The sequence below is a fragment of the Anomaloglossus baeobatrachus genome, chromosome 12 (genome assembly GCF_048569485.1).
Source record: "Anomaloglossus baeobatrachus isolate aAnoBae1 chromosome 12, aAnoBae1.hap1, whole genome shotgun sequence".
In the NCBI taxonomy this organism is placed as follows: domain Eukaryota; kingdom Metazoa; phylum Chordata; class Amphibia; order Anura; family Aromobatidae; genus Anomaloglossus; species Anomaloglossus baeobatrachus.
Window position 1 is genome coordinate 73,950,494 of NC_134364.1, and position 27,406 is coordinate 73,977,899.

Genomic DNA, 27,406 nt, shown 5'->3' on the forward strand with positions numbered 1-27,406 from the left:
ACTATCAGGAAATAATAAGCATGTCCTTGTCGTTGGATGTAGACGCGTTTTTTTGGCTCACTATCATTTGACGTAGACACGGGTACATGGCTAACGATCATTTGACGTGAACGCGGGTGTACGGCTCACTATCCTTTGAAGTAGACATGAGTGCACAGCTCACTATCATTTGACGTAGATGCAGGTGCATGGCTCACTACCGTTTGACTTGGATGCTGGTGCATGGCTCACTATCGTTTGACGTAGACGTGGGTGCACAGCTCACTATCGTTTGATGTAGACGCAGGTGCACTGCTCACTATCGTTTGACATAGACGCGGGTGCGCAGTTCACTATCGTTTCACTTGAATGCACGTGCATGGGTCACTATCGTTTGACATAGATGCGGGTGCATGGCTCACTATCGTTTGACATAGATGTGGGTGTATGGCTCACTATCGCTTGACATAGACGCGGGTGCACGGCTCACTATCATTTGACATAGACACGGGTGCACGGCTCACTATCATTTGACGCAGACATGGGTGCAAAGCTCACTATCATTTGACATAGACGTGGATACACAGCTCACTATCGTTTGACGTAGACGCAGGTGCACAGCTCACTATCAGATAGATGTCAGATGTTCTGTACTGAGCAATGGACTTCTATGATTAGCATGTGACCAGGACAGATGACGTATTGACAATAAGAAAGTATAGATTCTGAAAACCATGCCGTATCTCTAATAGGCTGTCCAGTGCCCTACCATCCCTGAATATGTACGGTGAATCTGTTTTTGCTTAATGTACTGTGTTTGTACAGGCTTGTGTTTTACTGTATTGTATTTTGTACATATTCTCCTGTGTAATTTGGCTGGCTACCACTAGGTGTCATTGGGTTCTTATTCCCCTAGTGTGAGGGAGTGCAGAGGGAGTGCAGGATGGCAGGGGTCAAGGGGGGGAGGACACTCCCCAGCTCAGGAGGAGATATAGGGCAGAGGTTTCCGAGTACAGGCAGATAGGGAGATGGAAGACAGTGAGTAGTGATCAGAAAAAGAACCTGCAGGGTCAGATGAAGCAGAGTGGAGTTGGGTGGTGTAGAGGTGTCAGGCAGAAGAAAGAAGGAAAAGAAGGCAGAAAGGACGATGCTGTGGAGTGTGAGCTCTTCCACAATGAGGCGTAATTCCAGTATGGAGGGAGAGGGCAGGCAGGCATCCGTTGGACTGAAAAGGAGAGGATAAATCGACCCTTGGTTGCCGTAACTGCAGGGCCGGGCTCAGTACGGGAATGAATGTATGTAAATGACAATGATGAAAAACCTGCCTTGAAGAAATGGAAACTGTCTGCAAATTGATTGTCCGGTAAAGTTATGAGCTTTTTAACCAGTGTTGGATTCGTTTCTGGCACTGCGGCGTGCGTGGCTGATTGTAGTGAATGAGATCCTGAGAAGCCGGCTGAAGACTCAGAATGGAAGCAGCAGAAATGTACCACCTCCACACCCACTGCATACACCACCCTGCCCCCAGTGTCTGTACTGTGCCAGGGTGGGTTGGGGACCGCAACCCTTGCTCATGACTGCCCCTCCCTGGCACTTTATGTATCAATACAAAGACAATATTGAAAACATTATAATTGTCCATTAGACAAAGAATATACTTACTTTCCTACAACTTTAATAGTAATAAATTTGCCCATAAAACATTCTTGGAACTCCCACTACAAAATAAGTCATATTAGTAAATTAGACATTAGGGTCATACCCCCCAAGAAAAACAAGATCTGCAGCCATGTTTGTTGTCACGTTCTAATTAGACTTTCAACAACTAATCAACAATTGTCACTTTGCTACTGAAAAGATGAGAGCTAATGTAATCATCTGAGTTTTCAAAAATAAAAGTAGACTTTTCTAATATAAATAATCTTCTCATATGGCGTCTATGACAATCAGAATAAAATGACTATGGTGCTAATTACATGCCACTATAGACTTGGAATCAATGGCAGTGGTGGTATACAGTCGTAGATCTCAGCTGGCAAACTAAGTAAGAGCTGAAAAGAAAAATGTTGCTGTCAATGAGAACTATAACAAGGGCATTCATAGAACATAATTGCTGTGCACCTTAATTTGTCCCACAAGGGAGATGTCATGAATGACAGATCATTAGTGGTATATGCCCAAGCATGATGGTGCTGGTTCATCTTGTAGTATTAATGCCGGCGCTCAGTTGTCACTTGAATGGTAAATGAAGACTGGTAGTGAGTTTATCGAACACACATGGAAACAAATGTATAGAAACACCATGCACTAGCACTGATCTTAGGGAACAAGTGAGTTAAAGCCTCAGTTTATAGCCTTTTGATGATTTAACATGGGCCACCCACTCTAATTAGCAGGACTATATTGCACCATATTTTTCCTGCAGAAACTACTTCTTTAGTAGATGGGTTGTCCACAAAAAAAAGCACATTCAAAGTCAGTAACCTGATATTTATTACCGTAAATTGGACATTATCACAAACATTCCAAAATTATCCAATGATGAACGAAATATTTGTGACACCCCACTGAGCAGAAGGTAGGAGCTTAAATCCGTACCTTGTATACCCGTCACAGGGCCAGTGGTTTGCAGAGGTCATGGCCTGGCCCAGTTTCGTGGCCCCGTGGTGCACAGTAAAAGGGGCAAGCAAGGATTGTTCCTGGAGATGTAGTCACCGGTTATAGTGGTGACTGGGGTCCCGGCCTCCTCCGACGCCGACTCTTCCTCCAACCTTCCCCCTCCAGGAGTGGAACAGATGATGTCGACTACACCACCTGTGGTATGCGGCCAGGGATAAGGCCACCACTGCAGGGTACCTTGCCGGGGGAGAATTTGTGGTGCAGCCAGGATGATATCGCTCCCCACAGGCGTAGCGGCCCCCGGGAGAACGGGTTTCTGGGAATCGCTGGATCACAAGGTGACGGCAAACAGAGTCAGAGTCACTGCATTGTGGTTTTCAGATCTTTTATTCACAAGGCTTGATGTCGCAACCAGGTTGCTGGTCTTTACTATGTTGACTTCAGTCGTTCCCAGGCAGGGCAGAGGTCAAAGTCTTCAGGGCAGCCTGTGGCCTTTCTCCTGTGCTTTCATGTGGTGGTCCCCTCCTGGTCTCTGGAGCTCTTGGGACCCGCTACTCTGCCACCCAAAGCTGTGGTGGTTTCAAGGGGCAACAAAATCCTCCCCTCTGTAACCCTCTTCTCCTCTATGCCACACGTCTACCGGTCCCAGGCTCTCAACTCCTTACTGGCTAGCCACCTCTCCCATTCCAAGTCTCTGCCGGCTAATGGACCTGGAGCCTTCTAACTGGCATCTCTCTCAGCTTAGGAGTCCTCAGCCATCCACTCGCCCAGTCCCATGTAAGGAAAGGGTGTATGAACCGGTCTGGAACTGGTAGTTCCTCTGCTCTGCCTCCCTGAGAGAGCTCTCAGGGAGCTGTCCCTGCGTGTCCTCTCTCACTGGTCTCTCCAAGCGTTCTGAAGTAAAGTGAAACCAAGCTCTCTGCTCTTCAAGTCCCTCCTGCACATGCCCCCACCTAAGGAATGTTCCCTCTGTCTGTGTAAGGAGTACTTCTCAAATAGCAAGATCGCTAGCGAGATCGCTGCTGAGTCATGTTTTTTGTGACGCACCAGTGACCTCATTAGCGATCTCGCTGTGTGTGACACTGAGCAGCGATCTGGCCCCTGCTGTGAGATCGCTGCTCGTTACACACAGTGCTGGTTCATTTTTTGGACGTTGCTCTCCCGCTATGAAGCACACATCACTGTGTTTGACAGCGAGAGAGCAACGATCTGAATGTGCAGGGAGCAGGGAGCCGGCTTCTGGCAGCCTGCGGTAAGCTGTAACCAAGGTAAATATTGGGTAACCAAGCGAAGGGCTTTGCTTGGTTACCCGATATTTACCTTGGTCATTAGCGTCCGCCGCTCTCAGGCTGCCAGTGCCCGTTCACTGCTCCCTGCACACGTAGCCGGAGTACACATCGGGTAAATAAGCAAAGCGGTTTGCTTATTAACCCGATGTGTACTCTGGCTAGGAGTGCAGGGAGTCAGCACTAAGCAGTGTGCACTGGTAACCAAGGTAAATATCGGGTAATCAAGCGCTTGGTTACCCGATATTTACCTTAGTTACCAAGTGCATCGCTTCCACGCGTCGCTGGTGGCTGGGGGCTGGTTACTTGTCGCTGGTGAGATCTGCCTGATTGACAGCTCACCAGCGACCATGTAGCGATGCACCAGCGATCCTGACCAGGTCAGATCGCTGGTGGGATCGCTGGAGCGTCGCTAAAGTGTGACGGTACCCTAAGGCTGTGTGAAGCAGGAAACAAAATTTACCAGACTTTTAATCTCCTCCTGCCCAGGGTGGATAGACATTATAAAATACATAATATAATACAAAAAATACAATACCCTGTAGCACCCAGTTTCAGGGGTGCTACATATTCATAAAGGAAAAATGGAGATTTTAAATATAGAGAATAGAGGTGAGTGGATCTTTTGAAATTCGAATTTGCTTCTTTGCTGAATTTTCCCCCACAATTTGTGGTAAATAACTTGAAATTGCTTTTAGAAATACAGATGAGGGAAAGAGAGAAAAGAGAGGATCTTGCTGAATATATGAGCTTACACTTTACAGATGAGAGAGAGGGGAGAAGACCACACTGACCATAAGAGCTTACACTCTACAAGAGAGACAAGACCCTGCTGACCATAAGAGCTTACACTCAACCGGAGAGAGGACCCTGCTGACCATAAGAGCTTACACTCTCCAGGAGAGAGGTCTACACTGACCATACGAGCTTACACTCAACAGGAGAGAGGACCCAGCTGACCTTAAGAGCTTGCACTCAACAGGACAGAGGATTCAGCTGACCATAAGAGCTTGCACTCAACAGGAGAGAGAACCCAGCTGACTATAAGAGCTTACACTCTACAGGAGAGAAAGGACCCCACTGACTATAAGAGCTTACACTCTACAGGAGAGAGGACCCTGCCCTATTGACCATAAGAGCTTACACTCTCCAGGTGAGAGGACCCTGCTGACCATAAGAGCTTACATTCTACAGAAGAGAGAGGACCCCACTGACCATAAGAGCTTACAATCCAAATGAGAGAAAGGACCCTGCTGACAATAAGAGCTTACACTTTACAGATGAGAGAGAGTGGGAAAGGAGACCACACTGACCATAAGAGCTTGCACTGTATAGGAGAGGAGGACCCTGCTGACCATAGGAGCTTACACTCTACAGGAGATAGAGGACCCTACTGATAGGGCAACCAAGGGACTAGGTACGTGAGCAGTGATTTGGTGAAAGAACCCATATAGTGACGTTAGGGAGTGTGGGGATCAGATGCAGGTGAGTGCAGGTGGTGACCCCTCTCGCTAGCGCCAGGGTCCACTGTTGTATTGTGTCCCCTGTTTGTGGTGGCGCTGCTTAGCGGTTCCCTTACATAAGGTGTGACTTCAATAGTCACAGGCTGAGAACAGGAGAGCGAGAAAATATAGACTTTCCCATTACTGAGATTGGAAATGACAGTTGGTGCTTGTAAAGTCCTATGTAGAACTGTAAGGCTAGGTCCCCACTTTGCGTTCATCTACTTGCAGTTCTAAACGCATGTTTTGGGCTTAATTGATTTGACCAAAGTTGCCTTTTTCAGAAATTTAGCGCTGAAAACGCATGCGTATTTACCGCGTTTTAGATGCGTTTTCAGCGCTTTTTACCTGCTTTTCCACCTGCGTTTTGATAGATGCGTTTTGAACATCATGACACTGCTAAATAAAGTTTAATTAGTCAAACTCAATGAAAAAATTGGAAAAAAAGAAACAAATCTATATTTTTGTGAAAAATAATGAAAATAGATTAATTTAATGAAATTATAGCGGTAATATGATATTTAATGGAAAAATAGCAATAATTTATTAAAATTCTTATTTTTAATTGTCGGACTATGTGTGTGTGTAAAGGGACATATGAAATCATTATTTTGAAGTCCAAAACGCATGTTTTCTGCACTGGAAAAGCAGGTAAAACGCAGGAATTTGCTGGAATCTCGGTTTTTGCCATTTCTCATAGACTTCAATGTTAGCAAAACGCACCCAAAATGGCAAAAACAATTGACATGTTGCTTCTTTGAACGCATGGTTTTTGAAACTAAATATGCAAATTAAACGCATTGTTTTAAAACGCAAAGTGTGGTCTAGAAATCCTCATTTTCCATTAACTTTGCTGGGAAATCAAAACGCATGCCTTTTGGCATGAAAAAGGTGCTACTCAAAACGGACCTAAAAAGCACCTAAAAGGCAGGTGGAAATGCAAAGTGGGGACCTAGCCTAAGGCGGGCTTTGCACACTACGACATCGCAGTGCGATGTCGGTGGGGTCAAATTGAAAGTGACGCACATCTGGCGTCGCAGTCGATATCATAGTGTGTAAAGCCTAGATGATACGATTAACGAGTGCAAAATCGTCGTAATCGTATCATCGGTGCAGCGTTGGCGTAATCCATAATTACGCTGACGTGACGGTCCGATGTTGTTCCTCGCTACTGCGGCAGCACACATCGCTGCGTGTGAAGTCGCAGGAGCGAGGAACATCTCCTACCGGCGTCACCGCGGCTTCCGTAGGATATGCGGAAGGAAGGAGGTGGGCGGGATGTTTACATCCCGCTCATCTCTGCCCCTCCGCTCCTATTGGCCGCCTGCCGTGTGACGTCGCTGTGACGCCGCACGACCCGCCCCCTTAATAAGGAGGCGGATCGCCGGCCAGAGCGACGTCCCAGGACAGGTGAGTCCATGTGAAGCTGCCGTAGCGATAATGTTCGCTACGGCAGCTATCACAAGGATATCGTACCTGCGACGGGGGCGGGGACTATCGCGTGCGGCATCGCAGCATCGACTTGCGATGTCGCAACGTGCAAAGCCCGCCTTACTGTCACTTCAGGAGAGCTTGCAGCAGAATGTCTATCGGCCTCCAGCTCTATAAAATTTGAAAAGCTCCAACTGTCACCTCCTATCTCAGTATTGTGTCAGTCTCTATTTGCTAAATAAAGATTTTGCAGATTTTACCCATGAAATTAAAACGAACCATCAGTTCAGCAGGAGAAAAAAGCTAATTTCTCTAATAAAAGTTTTGAAAAAGTAGCTTATTTTACATGTGTACAAGTGATTTAGGAAATCAAAGTGTAAATGGCAGTTACTCTTTAAATTGATTGATTACTTTTATATCACTATCTATATCTTAAAATCTAAACTCTTGGCATTTTTACACTGTCCTAATATCAGACTCACTTCCTAAAGAAGTGGCTCTGGTCTTCTATTGAAATAATTTCTGGGCATGTTGTAATCTGCACTAAAGTTATTTTAAATGGAGGATGAGGAGGTGTAATGTAACCATTTGTTAACACTGGATCCTATGTTATTAATGGCATATAGAGGTCTTACCTTTCATTCTAAGAAAAAGACTGATGGCACATCCTACCTTTCTAATGTGATCAGGTGCAAACTGATCATGAAACATACTAACAAAAAGGAGACAGTTGCACTCTGTAGTGCTAAGATATGTGTATCAATGAATATGGGAATATAGACAAGCATTAGTGCTATGAAAAACATGTAAAATTGAAATACTTAGCACACAAAAATGGCCAGGTTTATGTGAGCCCAACAGCCAGCAGCATGGCAACTTCTTTTTGTTGGGTCCCTATCAAACTAATGTCTCTTTTCAGGTTAAAAAAAACCTACAATTTATGGGAACCTGCAAATGGAGAATTAAAATTGCCTAAGGCTGAAGAGCAGGAGTGCTCAATCAGAAGGCATGACCCTGTAATCTAAGAAAAAAAAAGACTGGCATTAGTTTGATAGGGACCCAACAAAAAGAGGTCGCCTTACTGTTGGCTGTTAGGCTCACATAAAACTGGCCATTTTTGTGTGCTAAGTATATCAATTTTTCTATGTTTTTTATACAGTAATGCATGTCTGTATTCCCATATTCATTGTTACACATATCTTAGTATAGAGAGCTGCCATGCCCCAGGCCCTTGGGATACTCGGTTCCGGGTGGTGGATAATGGGGATCACCATCACAGGTGGCCGTGCACAATTCCGTGACCTGGGGGACGCTCGGTAACAGGGTTATTTTGTATGTCACTTGTGACGCCACTGGCGGGTTGCGGTAATAAGATGTCCCGCCGCTGCTGTGGGTTTAGGGACAGATGATATAGCAGCAAGTGTGTTCGCGCCCTCCGCCAATAGGGGCTTAAGTCCCATGTAGGTGTGCTGCGCCTTGTGGTGCACCAGTAATAGACACAACACAGTTCTTGCAGATTAAGTTGTATTTACTCATTGGATGTTGCAAGTGCAGTTTGGCACGGCTGGTCAACCGACTTTCCTTTGTCCCGGTGCTGACATGAGACCCAGTTGAGCCCTCCGTGCACATGCAGAGCTGATGGTCCACTTGCCTGAAGCTGTTGGTGACTTGCGGCGCTCCGCTCTTTTGCTTTTCCGTGCCCAGTATGAAAAGGCCTCGCGGTCCCTTGTGGGGTAGGCTACTTCTCGGTGCCCTCTCCCGGGTCCTATATATGAGGCTGTGTCCCTGAGCCTATGGGTGGTGTGGTACCTTGAAAGTCACCACACACGGCTGTATCAGCAGACCGCCTGGAGCTGTCTACTCTGGGGTCCAGTACCCCGTCGTGCGTAGTACCTGGAATCTTCTGTCTACCCTCAGGTTGCTACCTCCTAGTCGCCCTTTTTTAGGGTCTCTTCACAATCCTCACACCCCTCTCGCTCACTGACTCCTTTCAACTGTCACCCCTTCAACCGTCATTTTTCCTCTCTGCCTACTCTGCCTAGCAACACCTGTTGCTTCCCACAAGTCACACCCCTTCCCCAGGCTAACAGCTAAGGGATTGATTCTCACATCTGCCCACTGTTAACCCTCTACATGCTGCGCTCAGTTCTCAGGGAATGTGCCCCTACCTGTGTGTGAGGTGTGGGTTGTCGGCAGAGGGCGTTCCAGAAAGCCTTAGGATCCTGCAGACCACTGGGGTAGCATAACCCAGGGTGCTGCATTAGCACTATAGAGTGCAACTGTCTTCTTTATGTTACCTTTCATTATATTGTTTCTGTGATGACAATGAGTCTAGTGTTAGCCTTAGGGCTCAAGCGCACGTTGCCGAATTACACGCATTTACGCTGCGTATTGCACCACAGTGTCAATGCATGCGACCTGCGTCCCCTGCGCAATCTATGAAGATTGTGCATAATCCATGTACACGTTGCGTTTTTGAGAGCACAGCGATTTGGATGCCAAAATTTTGTTCCAAATCACTGCGTTCTAAAAAGCAACATGTCACTTATTCCGTGCGCTTTGGATGCAGGTCCCGCTATGTCTATGGGAGAAGCTGCATCCAGAGCGCATAAAATCGGCTTTTTTCTGCAGAAACCCTGCATTCATTATGCAGTGTTTCTGCAGCGATTTGACGCGCACATGTGCTATCAAATCCCTGCAGAAATATCTGCAGGGACAGAACGCAACGTGCGCATACAGCCTAAGTGGCTATTGTGAAAATTCCAATATTGCTAATATTTTTTTTTTTTAATGTAGATTGAAATTGGGATCAACTATAAAATCCTCTCACCTTTTAACCACAATGCAGAGTGTCTAAAGTGGGGAGAATGTAGACAGACTATCTACTGAATTAAACTGTCTAATGTCACGTGTTCCTTTGATGGTGCTGTTGTGAATCTGAACATTTGCTAATGGGTTTTGCTTCAGAGATAACTACTGTTTGATTTGAAAGGCCAAAAAGAAGAATCTGACAATCAGTACAATGAAAGCTCAGTTGAAAAGCCAATAGTGATACAAAATTTACCATTTTGCCACGTTTCAGGCCACCATTCTGTTTCCTGAACACTGGACTTCTTTTCATGTTACCTTTTGCTTGAGTGAAGCCAGACAAAGCAGAGGTGACTGGAAGTAACTGAAGACCTTCCATGAACAATTTAATCAGTTTCATCCCACCATCAACCTAACACTCAACTACTCCTGCACGGAAATCAACTTCTTGGACACCATCATTAAACTACGGAACAATGAAATACAGACATCCCTGTACAAGAAGCCAATTGACCGTCCAACATACCTGAAATGGGACAGTTTTCATCCAAAACACATAAAAAACTCTATTGTATACAGCCAGGCTATCAGGTACAATCGGATATGTTCCAACAGTACAGATAGAGACAATCACCTCGAGGGCCTCAGAAAAACCTTTTTGAATCAAGGCTACCACCCAAGAACAATTGAAAACCAGATTATAAGAGCCACCAGAATATCAAGAAACCATCTTCTACATTATAAAACCAAAGAAGAGAACAACCGGGTCCCTCTTGTAGTCACCTACAATCCACATCTGGAGGTGTTTAGAGGAGCTGCACGGAAACTACAACCATTACTGCAAAAAGATGCCCGGTTAAAATCTATTTTTCCAGACCCCCCACTTCTGTGTTTTAGACAGCCCCCAAATCTAAGAAGCATCATTGTCAGAAGCTCCCTGTCCTCTCCAACACCAACAGGAACATTTCCCTGCAACCAGAAAAAATGCAAGACCTGTCCATTAATATTGACAACGGACAAGATAAAGATTCCCAGATCACATCAGGACTACAAGATCCCAGGTACGTTCAGCTGCACCACAACCAATGTGGTGTACTTAATTATATGTACCAAATGTCCAACTGGGGGTCTGTATGTAGGGGAGACAGGACAACAGCTCAGGACAAGGATGAATTCTCACCGCCACACAATTAGAGAAAAAAGGATGGATCTACCTGTGGCCAAACATTTTTGTAACCCAGACCACAGCATCATGGACATGAAATTGCTGGTATTGAAAGGAAACTTCAAGTCCCAGAGAGACAGGAGACTATGGGAGTACAAACTTATGATGACCTTTGACACATTCAGAGAAGGAATGAATGTGTCTCATGGATTCATGTCTTTTTACATCAGTTAAAAGATGTGCTCCTCTGACCATCCGAGCGTGTCACAGCCCTGGACCAGACCCTTATCAAAGGACAATAAAACTTTCACACTGAACTGCAGCAGTATTTATGGCTAGAACAGCTTGTCCCCCTGCCATAGAGATAGTTCTGTTTCATATAACTTGTTCTTTTTTTTTTTTTTTTTTTTTTTACTGCACTATTCTAAGTCCTGTTGTGTATAAATACGTGACTCTTCAGATTTTGTGTTATACCATGCCTGATGAAGAGACCTGAGTAGTCTCGAAAGCTTGCAATTATTACCATCTTTTCAGTTAGCCATTAAAAGGTATCAACCACTGAGGACTCTTTGTTCTTTTAAACAATTTTTTTATCTCTACTGGCTAACACGGTACAAAGATATATTTTACTTGTATTACGTAGTCAGTTTATAATCTGGGTGCCCTCCTGGCAAAAAAGGTGTGGAAACTCCTTTAAGGCATCTGATTCAAGGACTGTGGTACCTCGGCACATTAGTGGGGTGTGGCTTTGTACCCCAATAACATCACAGATGCAGTTCAATTCATTGTAAACAAAGATTTTTCTCAGAAGACTGTGGACCCGGGGGAATATTACTCCCAGGATACAGCAGGTCACAGACTAAGGGGTACTTTGCACGCTGCGACATCACTAGCCGATTGTAGCGATGCCGAGCGCGATAGTCCCCGCCCCCGTCGCAGATGCAATTTCTTGTGATAGCTGCCGTAGCGAACATTATCGCTACGACAGCTTCACACGCATTTACCTGCCCTGCAACGTTGCTCTGGCCGGCGACCCGCCTCCTTCCTAAGGGGGCGGGTCGTACAGCGTCATGGCGACGTCACACGGCAGGCGGCCAATAGAAGCGGAGAGGCGGAGATGAGCGGGACGTAAACATCCCGCCCACCTCCTTCCCCTTCCTCATTGCAGGCGGGACGCAGGTAAGGAGATGTTTCTCGCTCCTGCGGCTTCATATACAGCGATGTGTGCTGCCGCTGGAACGAGGAACAACATCGTACCTGTCGCTGCAGCGAAATCATGGAAATGACCGACACTACACAGATCACCGATTTACAACGCTTTTGCGATCGTTTATCGGTGCTTCTAGGCTTTACACGTTGCAACGTCGTTACCGGCGCCGGATGTGCGTCACTTTCGATTTGACCCCGACGATATCGCAGTAGCGATGTCGCAACGTGCAAAGTACCCCTTAAGAACGAGACCAGACAATGATAGGAGTAAGGGCTCATTTTCTTTATAAAAAATTGGGGTATGGATGGAGTAACACGGAATACCAGACTGAATTTACCACAAAGAAATATACATACACACAGCTAAGGAGGCCCGGATCAATATGCTGGCCCAGCGACGTTTTCCAATGTCTCAGGAACTACGGGAACAATTTACCTGACAGGAAACCAAAACAATGATAGAACAAAGCCTCTAAACTAAGTAGGAGTATAAATTACTGGGTGTGCAGCAGGACCTGCTGGCTGGTCTTAACCGCAGGTCCCCGCAGTCCCAGTGCCGGTTTAGTGACCTGGTGGCTTTTCCCTGCACCTGTCTTTGGTTGTTGGGTCCCCGTGGTGTAGAGCAGCTGGGGATCCCCTCCTGGTTTCTTCTTCAGCAGTCCGTATGACAGTAGCGTGAACCCGGTGGGGTTGGAGACAGAGGGTAATCCAGCAACAAAGTCCGAGGGATATTAAAATCCAAAAATTTTATTAAATCAAATTAAAATCCATATAAAAAAAAAGTCCAAACAGGGTATAAACAACTGTCAGAGAGGATGCATTTCAAACCCAATGGCTCTTAGTCAGTCTCTACTGAATGAATGGAAATGGACTAATTAAAATAAGCTGTGAACCCAGTGAGGACAGAAGTGGGAGGAGAGTAAAGAAGCCAGGATAAAGAAAAGAAAAAAAAAAGGGGAAGGAATTGGACTTCCAATTCCTTCCCCTTTTTTTTTTTTCTTTTCTTTATCCTGGCTTCTTTACTCTCCTCCCACTTCTGTCCTCACTGGGTTCACAGCTTATTTTAATTAGTCCATTTCCATTCATTCAGTAGAGACTGACTAAGAGCCATTGGGTTTGAAATGCATCCTCTCTGACAGTTGTTTATACCCTGTTTGGACTTTTTTTATATGGATTTTAATTTGATTTAATAAAATTTTGGGATTTTAATATCCCTCGGACTTTGTTGCTGGATTACCCTCTGTCTACAATCTGGATTGCCAGTATACCCTTTCCCTTGCACGAGCCCTGGATACGGTGACCCCTCCTTTGGCTACAGGTGAGCGAATACCAATCTTTCTTTTTGTCCCTGTGGGGTTGGAGTCTCTGGTCCTGTCCCCGGTTCTCCCTTTGCTACTGCGTTCCGAACTTCAAGGTCAGTGAGGTCCTTGATGGTCCCCTCACTGTGCAGATTTTATCAGGTCTGCCTGGATCTTCTGCCTGACCTAGGATTCTGTACCCCGTTAGTGCGTAGTTCCGGGAGCAGTCCACCGTACTCCACCAGCAACCACACACCTGGGCCCTCAGGTCACTGTTCACTCCTGTCAGTGTGCCTGCCCTCCTTCACTGTCAATCCTCAACTCCTTACTCTCTACTCTCGGACTGTTCACTCTCTGCCCCTCCCACCTGGTCGTCTAGTGGACTGGATTGGCTCCACCTCTAGGCGGCCATCCATTGGTCCAACCCTAGCCTGGTACCAGTCTATGAGGAATTTTGGTGACAAACAGGGATTATCTGGGGTATTGGTGTGTGTTACCAGCACTGGTCTTCTGGGTCCCTAGGGGGTAGGCCCTGCATCCTGGTGAGGGATGCAGTACCTTGTAGCTCCCTGATGGCCTCAGGGGTGCTACTGTCGCGGGCGGAAGAAGGGACGCTGCACTCACCCACTTCTCGGGTCCGGCTGCTGCTGCTGCTGCTCGGTGGTGGCTCGAGCGATGGGCCGGATCCCGGGGATTCGAGCGGCGCTCCTCGCCCGTGAGTGAAAAGGGGGTTGGTTGTGGGAATTTATTGTCCGTGATGCCACCCACGGTTGTGGTGAGGTTGTGACACCACCGCTGCTCTGGATGGGGATCCCGGGAGCGATGACAGGGAGCAGCTTGGATGTTGTTTTGCCCCTCCGTGGGTAGGGGGGTTGGTTGTCCCGGGGCCCGGTGAGGGGAGGATGGCAGGTGGGTTACGGGACCTGGGGAGGTGCAGGGTCGCGGGGGCAGCGCGGTGCCGCACGGCACAGTGGTACTCACTCAGCCAATGATGAATACAAAGTCTCTGGTAAAACAAACAGCTGGATGGACGGGTCCCACAGACGGCTGCGGTGGTTCTTCTCCCGGTAGGTTGGTGGTGACTGCCTTTCCCTGCACCTGTGTTGTGTTCTCGGTTCTGGTGACTTCCCACCGGTAACCCGCTCCCCAGCTTGGATGGAGGCTGAGGGAGCCCCTTTTGCCCGCAGGCTCTGGCCCTGGGAATTGTAGCCTTGGCGGTGACTGTATTTCCCTTCACGGTTTGAGCTGTTGCCTTTAATCGGGTCTTGGCTGCTGGGAAACCCCGGAGGTTCCCTTCGCTAATGGATTTGACCGGTTTTACGGCGACTCCAAGCCTGGTCGGGGTCTGTAGGCCCTGCCAAATGGTGCTGGCTTCTCTTCGCTCCCCGATCCGGTACCGGTGGGCCACCGCCCGTCCCCGGTCCTTACGGTTCACGTCAATCAGCCCCTCCTGCAGACGGTCACCACCGTCTGCCAACCTTGCTGTATGTGCCCGGGCCACGCACCCGGACACAGTCAGTCTCCTCTACTACCACTTCACTCTCTCCAACTGATCTGAAACTCTCTTCCTTTTCCCGCCTCCAGGACTGTGAACTCCTCGGTGCGTGGGGCCAACCACCTGGCTCCACCCCCTGGTGTGGACATCAGCCCCTGGAGGAAGGCAACAAGGATTTTTGTCTGACTTCGGTGTGCCTAGCCGGGGTGTGGGGTGTGTTGTTGCAGTACCTGTGACGACCTGGCTTGTCCAGGGCGCCACACTACAACTGCATTTATGTGTTTTTAAACCTTTTATCAGCCTCCAAGAGCATTGCTATTTTTGGAAGAGCCCATGTGTAATGTTATTTTTTACCCACTCCTGGTTTTTGACTTATAGATACTGATGTAAAATACTGACTACATATTAAACATGTGAACATGGCTATAATGCTTGCGGCGGTCTAGAGGCAGCGAGCGGGGTTAGTGGACCTACTGGACCACAGGGGGAACTCGGACTTACCCTTTAGTAGGAGGGATTTAACTAAGCACCAAATGCAAGGTGGACACCAGGTACCACTCCCAGGGCAGTAACCGGGACTGTGGCAGCTGACACCCAGGACAGATGACGTACTCAGGTATGGACACAGGTACAACCGGGATGGCTTAGGCAGGTTGGACAGGTAGGTGCAGGCAGATATGGTGGGCATGGCAGGGACAGACAGGTATGGGAAGGCAGACTCAGGTATAGGTAATGGGACCTGACAACTAGTTAGCAGAGTGGTGTACTGACTAACTGAACGTGTTGCGCAGGCACCTCCCCTAGTGAGAGGGTGCCTTAAATACATAGTAATTCCAGGAAATAGCACGCTGTCCCTTTAAGAGGAGGTCTGGTGCATGCACTTGAGTTTACGTACACTCCTGGGAGACCTGGACTGCGTGCCCCGGGAGAGGAAGGAGGCAGCAGCACACATGGACAACCGGGGGAGTGTGGGGGAGGACGCGACCTGGCCAGGCCAGGGAGTAACTCGGTGTCTCTGCACAGACGCCAGCGCTACAGTGGCCTTATGCTCAGTCCTGGGCTGTGATTACAGCATTCGTCCTGCTATTCCATAAATATAGTGTGTATTTTTCCATACTTTTCTAGAATTCTAGGTGGTTTCTCGTATAATAAAACAATCCATACCCTTATAATAAAATGGATTCTGCACGTTGGGGCTGTGATCAGGCCCTGTACCTCATAAATCTCCAGCCTAACTATGTGCATCAAGCCGAGCACAGTTAATTTAAACATTTTTAAATGTGCAGCAGAGATAATAGATATAATTAACCCCTCCCTCCCCAGCTCCCCGTATAAATTTATAAAGGGGAACCTGGCGCGATATTCCTTCTCCCAGCGTTCGGATCTTTGTCACCACCAGCTCTATTTTCACAATGTATTATATTGTCTGGACCAGGTGAACAGATTAATTAACACCGCACAAGCGTGCCAGCTATTAATAGTTACATCCCAGAGCCATTTCCCTGGCAGGATGAGAACCGTGTCTATGTCTCTCCGGCATTCACGTCCTTTGTCATTCACTTCCTCTTTAATCTTGTTTGAGTATCCGGCTCACTCGTCCTTATTTTATTGACTCAATCACAAGGAGATCTGTCACTTTTTATAAAAATGGTCACTGTAGAATCGCATCAAGCAAAATCGTGATTCCGCACTCTATAATTTAGTACCTTTATGAAATTGCAATTTCAGGCCTCACTGCTTGTTTTTTTCTTTTTTTTCCCCCCTTCTAAAATGTACTTTAAGAATTAGTCAGTCCGTCCACAAATCAGGGGAATTTATGCACAGTTGTAATACAGTTTATGGCCTCATGGTACATTGCTTCAAAAACAGCAGATGTGAAATTATGATAAATATAATGAGTGTTTTTTTGCCTGATGTAGTGGAGTAAGGAATGGTCTGTCCTGTGTTTACCTATCCCATACAGTACATTTAATGTCTTAGTCAGGGCTGCTGACAAAGTCTGATTAATGGCCTCATCTCTTTTATTAAAGATAAGGCTAGCACTGCATTCAGGAGATAGCAGACACACCATTAATCTTGGTAAAATGAACAGTCAAATAATCACAAGTCAGAAATGAAATCTACATACATTAACGCTGACACTCAGCCTAGCATAAGAGCCACCATAAAACACAGAGTGTGAGTCGGGGACGCACCAAACCTTTTCATTTTTCCAGTTTTCTTTATATTTAAAGCCGCAGCCTTCTAATTTTTTTTTGTTTTTGGCTGCAGCTTCTTTGTATCTGTATTTCAGCCTAATTTGATTGCTCTCTGACGTATTTAGGAACAAAAACGGACAGTTGCAATCTGAAATACTAAAGCATGCAAACAATGAATGCAAACATATAGACATGCATTGAAACAATGAATGCAAGAATACAGAGATGCATTGAAAAGGCCATTTTTGTATACTAAATATTTTAAATTTTCCTTGATCTCCTTAAGCATTAATGCATGTCTATATTCTTACATTCATTGTTTGCATGTGTTAGCATTTCAGAGTGGGTCTGTCTTTTGTGTCATTATATGTCATGCACTTGTTCAGAAGTGGCTACTGGACAGATATAGAAATGGCCATTTTGTATGTTAAATATCTTACATTTTCCTAGATCTCTTTAAGAAAGTAATGCATGTCTTTATTCATTTCAGAGTGCAACTGTCTTTTTTGTTATTATATGTCATGCACTTGTTCAGAAGTGGCTACTGGACAGATATAGAAGTGGCCATTTTGTATGATAAATGTCTTACATTTTTCTAGATCTCTTTAAGAAAGTAATGCATGTCTATATTCATTTCAGAGTGCAACTGTCTTTTTTGTTATTATATATCATGCACCTGTTCAGACGTGGCTACTGGACAGATATAGAAATGGCCATTTTGTATGATAAATATCTTAAATTTTCCTAGATCTCTTTAAGAAAGTAATGCATGTCGATATTCATTTCAGAGTCCAACTGTCTTTTTTGTTATTATATGTCATGCATCTGTTCAGACGTGGCTACTGGACAGATATAGAAATGGCCATTTTGTATGATAAATATCTTACATTTTCCTAGATCTCCTTACGCATTAATGCATGTCTATATTCTTACATTTGTTGTTTGCATGTGTTAGCATTTCAGAGTGGATCTGTCTTTTGTGTCATTATATGTCATGCACTTGTTCAGAAGTGGCTACTGGACAGATATAGAAATGGCCATTTTGTATGATAAATATCTTAAATTTTCCTAGATCTCTTTAAGAAAGTAATGCATGTCTACACTGTGTGCAGAATTATTAGGCAAATGAGTATTTTGATCACATGATCACATTTTATACATGTTGTCGTACTCCAAGCTGTATAGGCTTGAGAGCCAACTACCAATTAAGTAAACCAGGTGATGGGCATCTCTGTAATGAGGAGGGGTGCGGTGTAATGACATCAACACCCTACATAAGGTGTGCTTTATTATTAGGCAACTCCCTTTCCTTTGGCAAAATGTGTCAGAAGAGAGATTTGACGGGCTCTGAAAAGTCCAAAATTGTGAGATGTCTTGCAGAGGGATGCAGCAGTCTTGAAATTGCCAAACTTTTGAAGCGTGATCACCGAACAATCAAGCGTTTCATGGCAAATAGCCAACAGGGTCGCAAGAAGCATGTTGGGTAAAAAAGGCGCAAAATAACTGCCCATGAATTAAGGAAAATCAAGCGTGAAGCTGCCAAGATGCCATTTGCCACCAGTTTGGCCATATTTCAGAGCTGCAACGTTACTGGAGTATCAAAAAGCACAAGATGTGCCATACTCCGGGCCATGGCCGAGGTAAGGAAGGCTGAAAAACCACCACCTTTGAACAAGAAACATAAGATAAAACGTCAAGACTGGGCCAAGAAATGTCTTAAGACTGATTTTTCACAGGTTTTATGGACTGACGAAATGAGAGTGACTCTTGATGGGCCAGATGGATGGGCCAGAGGCTGGATCAGTAAAGGGCAGAGAGCTCCACTCCAACTCAGACACCAGCAAGGTGGAGGTGGCTACTGGTATGGGCCGGTATCATCAAAGAGGAACTTGTGGGACCTTTTCGGGTTGAGGATGGAGTGAAGCTCAACTCCCAGACCTACTGCCAGTTTCTGGAAGACAACTTCTTCAAGCAGTGGTACAGGAAGAAGTCGGTATCATTCAAGAAAAACATGATTTTCATGCAGGACAATGCTCCATCACATGCATCCAACTACTCCACAGCGTGGCTGGCCAGTAAAGGTCTAAAAGAGGACAAAATAATGACATGGCCCCCTTGTTCACCTGATCTGAACCCCACAGAGAACTTGTGGTCCCTCATAAAATGTGAGATCTACAGGAAGGGAAAACAGTACACCTCTCAGAGCAGTGTCTGGAGGCTGTGGTGGCTGCTGCACGCACGCAATGTTAATCGTAAGCAGATCAAGCAATGACAGAATCTATGGATGGTCGGCTGCTGAGTGTAATCATTTAGAAAGGTGGCTATATTGGTCACTAATTTTTATGGGTTTTGTTTTTGCATGTCAGAAATGTTTATTTCTAAATTTTGTGCAGTTATATTGGTTTACCTGGTGAAAATAAACAAGTGAGATGGGAATATATTTGTTTTTTATTAAGTTGCCTAATAATTCTGCACAGTAATAGTTACCTGCACAAACAGATATTCTCCTAAGATAGCCAAATCTAAAAAAAAAACCACTCCAACTTCCAAAAATATTAAGCTTTTATATTTATGAGTCTTTTGGGTTGATTGAGAACATAGTTGTTGATCAATAATAAAAAAAAAATCCTCTAAAATACAACTTGCCTAATAATTCTGCACATGGTGTATATTCTTACATTCATTGTTTGCATACCGTAGCATTTCAGAGTGCAACTGTCTTTTGTGTTATTATAAGTCATGCACCTGTGCAGACGTGGCTACTGGACAGATATAGAAATGGCCATTTTGTATGATAAATATCTAAATTTTTCCTAGATTTCCTTAAGCAGTAATGCTGTCTATATTCTCACATTCATTGTTTGCATGCTTTAGCATTTCAGAGTGCAACTGTCTTTTTTGTTACTATATGTCATGCACCTGTTTAGAAATGGAATGTGGCTGCTGGGCAGATATAGAAATGGCCATTGTTGTATGCTAAATATCTCATTTTTTCCTCGATTTCCTTAAGCAGAAATGCATATCTATATTCTTGCACTCATTGTTTGCATGCTTTAGCATTTCAGAGTGCAACTGTTCTTTTTTGTTATTATATGTCATGTTGAGTTCTGCACCTGTTCAGACTGCATGTTGGGCCCTCTAACTGTGCACCACTCCCCCATTAACTACAGGTGATTATATTCTCTAGTGGCAGATTCCTACTTGCCCATACACCCATAAAGAGGCGTTATGCGGGCTTTACACGAGACAACCGATCGTGCGATGCATCGTCGGGGTCACGGTTTTCGTGACGCAAATCCGGCATTGTACACGATGTCGTCTCGTGTGACACCTCCTAGCGACACAGTATCGCTCACAAATCGTGAGTCGTGTACTCGTCGCTAGGTTTCATAAAATTGTTTAATTAAAATGGCGCTGGTTGTTCATCGTTTCCGTGGCATCACACGTTGCTCCGTGTGACACCCCGGGAACGATGAACACAGCTTATCTGAGTCCCGCGGCACCCGCCGGCTATGTGGAAGGAAGGAGGTGGGCGGGATGTTTACATCCCGCTCATCTCTGCCCCTCCGCTTCTATTAGCCGGCTGCCGTGTGACGTCGCTGTGATGCTGAACGTCCCTCCCACTTCAGGAAGTGGACGTTCGTCGCCCATAGCGAGGTCGTCTGGAAGGTAAGTGCGTGTGATGGGGGTTAAACGAGTTTGAGTGCCACGGGCAGCGATTTGCCCGTGATGCAAAAATGACGAGGGCGGGTACGATCGCTCGTGCTATCGCACGATAGATCAACTCGTGTAAAGCAGGCTTTAGAGTAAGTACCCAGTTTATGAGATATGCCTTGACGTGCCTACTGGGCAGATATAGAAATCGCCATTTTTGGATGCTAAATATCTAAATTTTTCCTAGATTTCCTTTAGCAGTAATGCATGTCTATATTCTTACATTCATGGTTTGCATGCTTTAGCATTTCAGAGTGCAACTGCCTTTTTTTGTTATTATATGTCATGTTCAGTTCTGCACATGTTAAGACTGCATGTTGGGAGTGCCATCAGGTTTTTTTTGTCTAGATTATTGAGTCATGCCCACTGACTGGGCACCCCTCCACCATTAGCCACAGATGATTTTATTTTCTATAGCAGGTTCCTACTCACCCATACACAGGAGGTTTTTAACCCAGAGAGGGGCGTTAGAGTTAGTACCCAGTATACGAGATATGCTGTGACGTGGCTACTGGGCAGATATAGAAATGGCCATTTTTGTATGCTAAATATCTCAATTTCTCCTAGATTTCCTTTAGCAGTAATGCATATCTATATTCTTGCATTCATTGTTTGCATGGTTTAGCATTTCAGAGTGCAACTGGGTTTTTCTTGTTATTATATGTCATGTTCAGTTTTGCACCTGTTGAGACTGCATGTTGGGAGTGCCGTCAGTCTTTTTGTCTAGATTATGGAGTCATGCCCACTGACTGTGCACCCCTCCCCATTAGCCGCAGGTGATTTTATTCTAGAGTTGCAAGATGCTACTTGTCCGTACACAGGAGGTTTTTAATCCAGAGAGAGGCGTTAGGCCGGAGTCCCACTTGCAAGTGACTCACGAGAGTCTCTCATCGCATCATCCAACACGGCCTGCCGCACTCCACAGAGGATCGTCTCAGCTGCATAGAAAAACATGTAGCTGACCTGCTCCTGTCAGGAGCGTGTGCAGCCGTTTTGAGTGATGCTAATGCGAGACTCGTACGAGTCACTCGCAAATGTGACTCTGTACTTGGAGTAAGTACCCAGTATACAAGGTATGCCTTGACATGGCTACTGGGCAAATATAAAAATGGCCATTTCTGTATGATAAATATCTCAATTGTTTCTAAGATTTCCTTAAGCAGTATTGCATATCTATATTCTTACCTTCATTGTTTATATGTTTATCATTTCAGAGTGTAACTGTCTTTTTTTGCTGTTATATGTCATGTTCAGTTTTGCACCTGTTCAGACTGCATTTTGGGAGTGCCATCAGTCTTTTTATCTGTATTTATGGAACATTATTTATTTATCCCCTTGCCGTGTTTTGTTCCATATGATACGTTTTATCACAGGTCATTTGATCTCATGATGTATTCCTATATATTAAGATAATAGTGCTAGACGGCATACACGCAGCTCGGAAACAAAGTCATGCTCAAGACGTTAATTAATATTTATCCATTAATTACCCTAATAACGGCTTGCCTTAGGATATCAGCCGTACAGATGGTTCATACAAAATATATCCCACAGTATATTTTTGCCACTTAGGCCCTATCCATGGAGGGATAAATATTAAAATGACAAAATCATAAAGATACCCCATGGTTTGTCTTGCAGTTTCCGATAACCCACATGCAGAAAATGCCATTTAATAAAATCTCACGAAGCAGATGCAGTGTCGATATATTAAGAGCACAGAGCAAGCGACAATTAAGTGATGCACTGGAAGGTCATAATACTGATCTATGCTCAGAATTAATCACAAAATACATTAGAAAATCACAGTGACCTACAAATTTTTGACAAAATAATTTTTCATCATGTTGGCAATTCTTTAGTCTAATATGCCTGCTAGGTACAGGGTTCAAAGCTGTCATTTATTCCCCATCTTCCTGTGACAAGCGGCAACCTGTCTTCAAGACAAAATGAACATTAGCCGCGCTCACTACACATTAGCCAGTCTTAGCATATAACTAATGATAATAGGCAGACAGAAATGTTCAAGTCTGAAATAATGTTCTCTTTGTTTAAGAAATTTCTTTGAGGTTGAGAAAAAAAATAAGAAAAGAAAAAAACGTATTTATGGTCAACTATAACTATATATTTTTTTTAATAAATAAAAAAGAATCATTTTTTAATATTAAATGTATTAATATTTTCTGAAATAATGTTCTCTGTTTAAAAAATGACTTTGAGGTTGGAGAAAAAAAATAAGTAAAGAAAAAACGTATTTTATGGTCTATTATAAATATTTTTTTATAAATATATATTTTTTAATATTAAATTTATTATTATTTTCTGAAATAATGTTCTTTTTGTTTAAGAAATGTCTTCAAGGGTAGAGAAAAAAATAAGAAATATATTTTATGGTGAACTATTAATATCATTTTTTTTATAAATAATAAAAAAATAATAATATTAAATTCATTATTATTTTCTGAAATAATGTTTTCTTTTTTAAGAAATTTCTTTGAGGTTGGAGAAAAAAAATAAGAAAAGAAAAAATGTGTTTTATGGTCAACTATAAATATATATTATTTTTAATAAATAAATAAAACAAAAAAAAATTTTTAATATTAAAATATTTTTTTGAAATAATGTTCTCTCTGTTTAAAAAATGACTTTGAGGTTGGAGAAAAAAATAAGTAAAAAAAAAACATTTTATGGTCAATTCTAAATATTTTTTTATATAAATATATATATTTTTTAATATTAAATTTATTATTATTTTCTGAAATAATGTTCTTTTTGTTCAAGAAATTTCTTCAAGGTTGGAGAAAAAAATTAGAAACGTATTTTATTGTCAACTATTGATATCATTTTTTTTTAATAAAAAAATAATAATAATACATGTATTATTATTTTCTGAAATAATGTTTTCTTTGTTTAAGAAATTTCTTTGACGTTGGAGAACAAAATAAGAAAAGAAAAAACATATTTTATGGTCAACTATAAATATAATTTTTTAATAAATAAAAAACCATCATTTTTTATGTTAAATTAATTATTTTTTAAATAATGTTCTCTTTGTTTAAGAAATGTCTTTGAGGGTGGAGAAAAAAATAAGAAACATATTTTATGGTCAACTATAAATATTTTTTTAATAAATAAAAAAAACATATTAAATTTATTATTATTTTCTTAAATAATGTTATCTTTGTTTAAAGCGCACCAATCACCAGGATTTTCGTTTATAACCTAAAGCCAGTGCTATACTGGCACTATCAGGCTGATTCTATACCTGTAGTGGTCAGCCCAGATGTATACGTTTTGAAATGCAAAAAAGTAAAGTTTATAAAATCATCAGCTTCTTGAGTGACAGCAGCTGAGGATCAGATAGTAGCTGGGGTGTGTGCATAGTTATCTCCTCCCTCTGTTAGAATTAGCATAAGTATTATACCATCGATTCACTTTTTCCCTTGCAGGACCTGTATGAGGTCATACCCATGTGACCAGAAGGGGCAGGGCTTCAGCCAAGAAAACTGATACCACAAAGAAACATTTTTCTGTTGGCTGAGGCCCTGCCCCTTCTGGTCACAAGATTATGACCTCACACAGGTCCTGCAAGTGAACACATAAATTGTTTGAATAAAATGATGCTGATTCTAACCGAGGGAGGGGATAACTATGAATACCCCCCCCAGATATTATCTGATCCTCAGCTGCTGTCACTCAAGAAGCTGCTGATTTTATAAACTTTACTTTCTTGGATTTCAAAACCTAAACATCCGAGCTGACAAATAAAGGTATGTAGAGAACCAGCCTGATAGCGCCAGTATGGCACTGTCTTTAGGGTATATACGAAAATCCTGGTAATTGGTACTCTTTTCTTTGAGGTTGGAGAAAAAACTAAGAAAAAAAGAAACATATTTTATTCTCTACTATAAATATATTTTTTTTAATAAATACAAAAATAACATTTGTTTATTTTAATATTAAATATCATTAATATAAATATTTTTGTAATATTAGATGCCTTTATTTTTTATTTTTTTATCATGCCGCCTATGTAGCCTTTGTGAAAAGTGGTTTTGTCTGGATTAAACTCTCCTTAGTTGGCGCTTGTTTACTTAATTTTGTGCGGCGGGATTATACTGTTTGCGCATAAAGGGTAATAGGAATTTCCTGGTTTCATAAAGAAGTTCAACCATATTATTGAATTCTGGGAGGGTTAGTGAATGTTGACAGAGTGTACAGGAAAAATGAGGTCATTTAAACACAATTGTACAAGAATCAGGTCGGTAACATAAGACCTGCAGGTTGGCTGGGGGGGGATTTTTAATTTTTTTGTAAATAGGACCATAGTCATAAAAGACATTCAGATATGACCATGCGGATGTTATTATTCCTCCACAACACTATTCCTTTTCATTATTAAAATATATAAAAAGCATATGAGATCTTACATATATTTATATTGGAATTATTATTATTATTATTAATATTTTCTCTAATATTCTGAAAATTTGGTTTAATTTACTTTACACTTTCAGTTGTCACCATTTTATAAGTGTGCCTGTATGATAACACCATAGGTTTTGATTCTCATTTTTTACTCTATGCTTTCATTAGTCATCATTTTTTAAGTGTACCTGCTTGATAACACCATAGGTTTTGGATTATTTAAAGAAAAATTGAAAATTATGACATTGATGTAATGAGAATCAGGCTCGGACTAGCCCACTGGAGAGCAGGAGAATCCTCTGGTGGGCCCTTTTGAAGTAATATGTCACTTACCCCCAAAACATGATCAGCAGTTGTCACAATACACTTGTTTCATTGTGTACAAAGTAAAAATCTCATCATCCATTCTACAAACTACCTTGTATATTTGCATGTAGTTGATCAGTGGGACCACAGAGTCACTACTGTTAGGCCTCTTTCACATTGCATTCCGATCTCTGTTCAGTGGTCCTGTTGGGGCTTCAGTCCGAACCCCCCACAAAACGGGATTTGGACGCATGCGCCGACGAGGTCACGGACTATAATGGTGCAGATGGAGTCACAGTGTGCTCTGTCGTGCACAATTTTCAGGAGTATACGCTATCCGGAGGCAAACACCCAGACATTGTAGACTGCATCTGGGTGTCCGCCTCCCGTAAGTGTATTCACCTGAAAATGGTGCACAACAGAGCAAACGGTGACTCCGTCTGCACCATTATAGTCAATAGCCCCATTGGCGCATACGTCCAAAACCCATTTTGCGGGGGGGGTTGGATGGAAGTCCCGAAGAGACCACTGAATGGACATCAAAACACAGTGTTAGGCCTCTTTGACACGTTCGTGTTTCCGGTACGTGTTTGGTCCGTTTCCTCACGCACCGGAGACACGGGCACACGTAGACCCATTAAAATCAATGGGTCTGCGCTCACGTGCATGTTCTGACATGGACCGTGTGTACGTGTAGAGCATACGTGTGTCCGTGTGCTCCACACGTCAACATGTCCATTTTTCTTCGGCATCACGAGTGTCACACGGAACGCAAACGGACCACACAGAGGTGTTCCGTGTGACACGCGCCGGAGAAAACACACGTTTGAGAAAAAAAAAACTTTACTCACCTTCTCCAGCCCTGCTGTCTCTGCCACTGCTGTCACTTGCTTCCGACCGCCGCTCATTATGCTCATTGCATATTCACTTCACTGCGGCCGGAAGCAGCAGCAGCGGGAAGTCGGCAGGACTGGAGACCGAAGAGTAGCACCACGGACAGCGACGCCAGAGACAGGTGAGCAGAAAGTTCCCATTCTCTGTGTGTTATCACGGATGACACACGGAGAACACGTGTGCCATAAACACGACTCACGGAGGGCAAAACGCACCTCTGACACGTCCGTGAAAAATGGTTTTTCACGGACCTGTGAAAGAGGCCTTAAAGGGGTCTACCATGGACTCTAGGGGCCCTCGGCAAAACAGGTTTCAGACGGAAGCCGATGGGACTACTGAACAGGGATTAGAACGCAGTGTGAAAGTTGCCTTTGTGGTTTGCAGTGTCAGACTGGGGCAGCAGGGGCCCACCAGTAACAATGACTATGGGGGCCACTGATCAACTACATGCAAATATTACATTCACAAATTTACCTATGCTTTGATAAAATAATATACTGGGTAGTTTGTAAATGAAATGAGATTTTTACTTTGTACGAAGTGAAAAGTGTATTGTACCAACTACTGATCATGTTTGGGGGATAAATAAAATACCACTGCAAAGGGGCCCACCGGAGGATTCTCCTGCTCTCCTGTTGGCCAGTCCGAGCCTGCTGGTGGGCCCCTGCCACCCTAGTCTGCAACCTACATTACTTCTAATTACTACTAATAGTAATTATATATTACTACTAATTACATTTCTTCGCAAAGAAAAAATGGGATTTGATTGTTCAATTTTTAATACTAATGTTTTATTTTTCCTTTTTTTTTCTTTGAATTTTACATTTTGAAGGTGGCTGTGCATTTTATGTTAGGCTGTGAACTCCTGTTGTAAATTAGAGCAGAATATGGCTAGAACCTACCTCTCCTGGGTTTACACAATTTGATCAAAATGTTCGCTAACAATGCAAATGAAAATAATTTCCACAATGATTGAGCACCGTATTAGTTTTGGTCAACACTAGATTGGAGTGTGGAATTTAAGGGATTCCCTTGCCTTCCATAAGATAGAATGGTGTGGTTGTAAGTGAATCC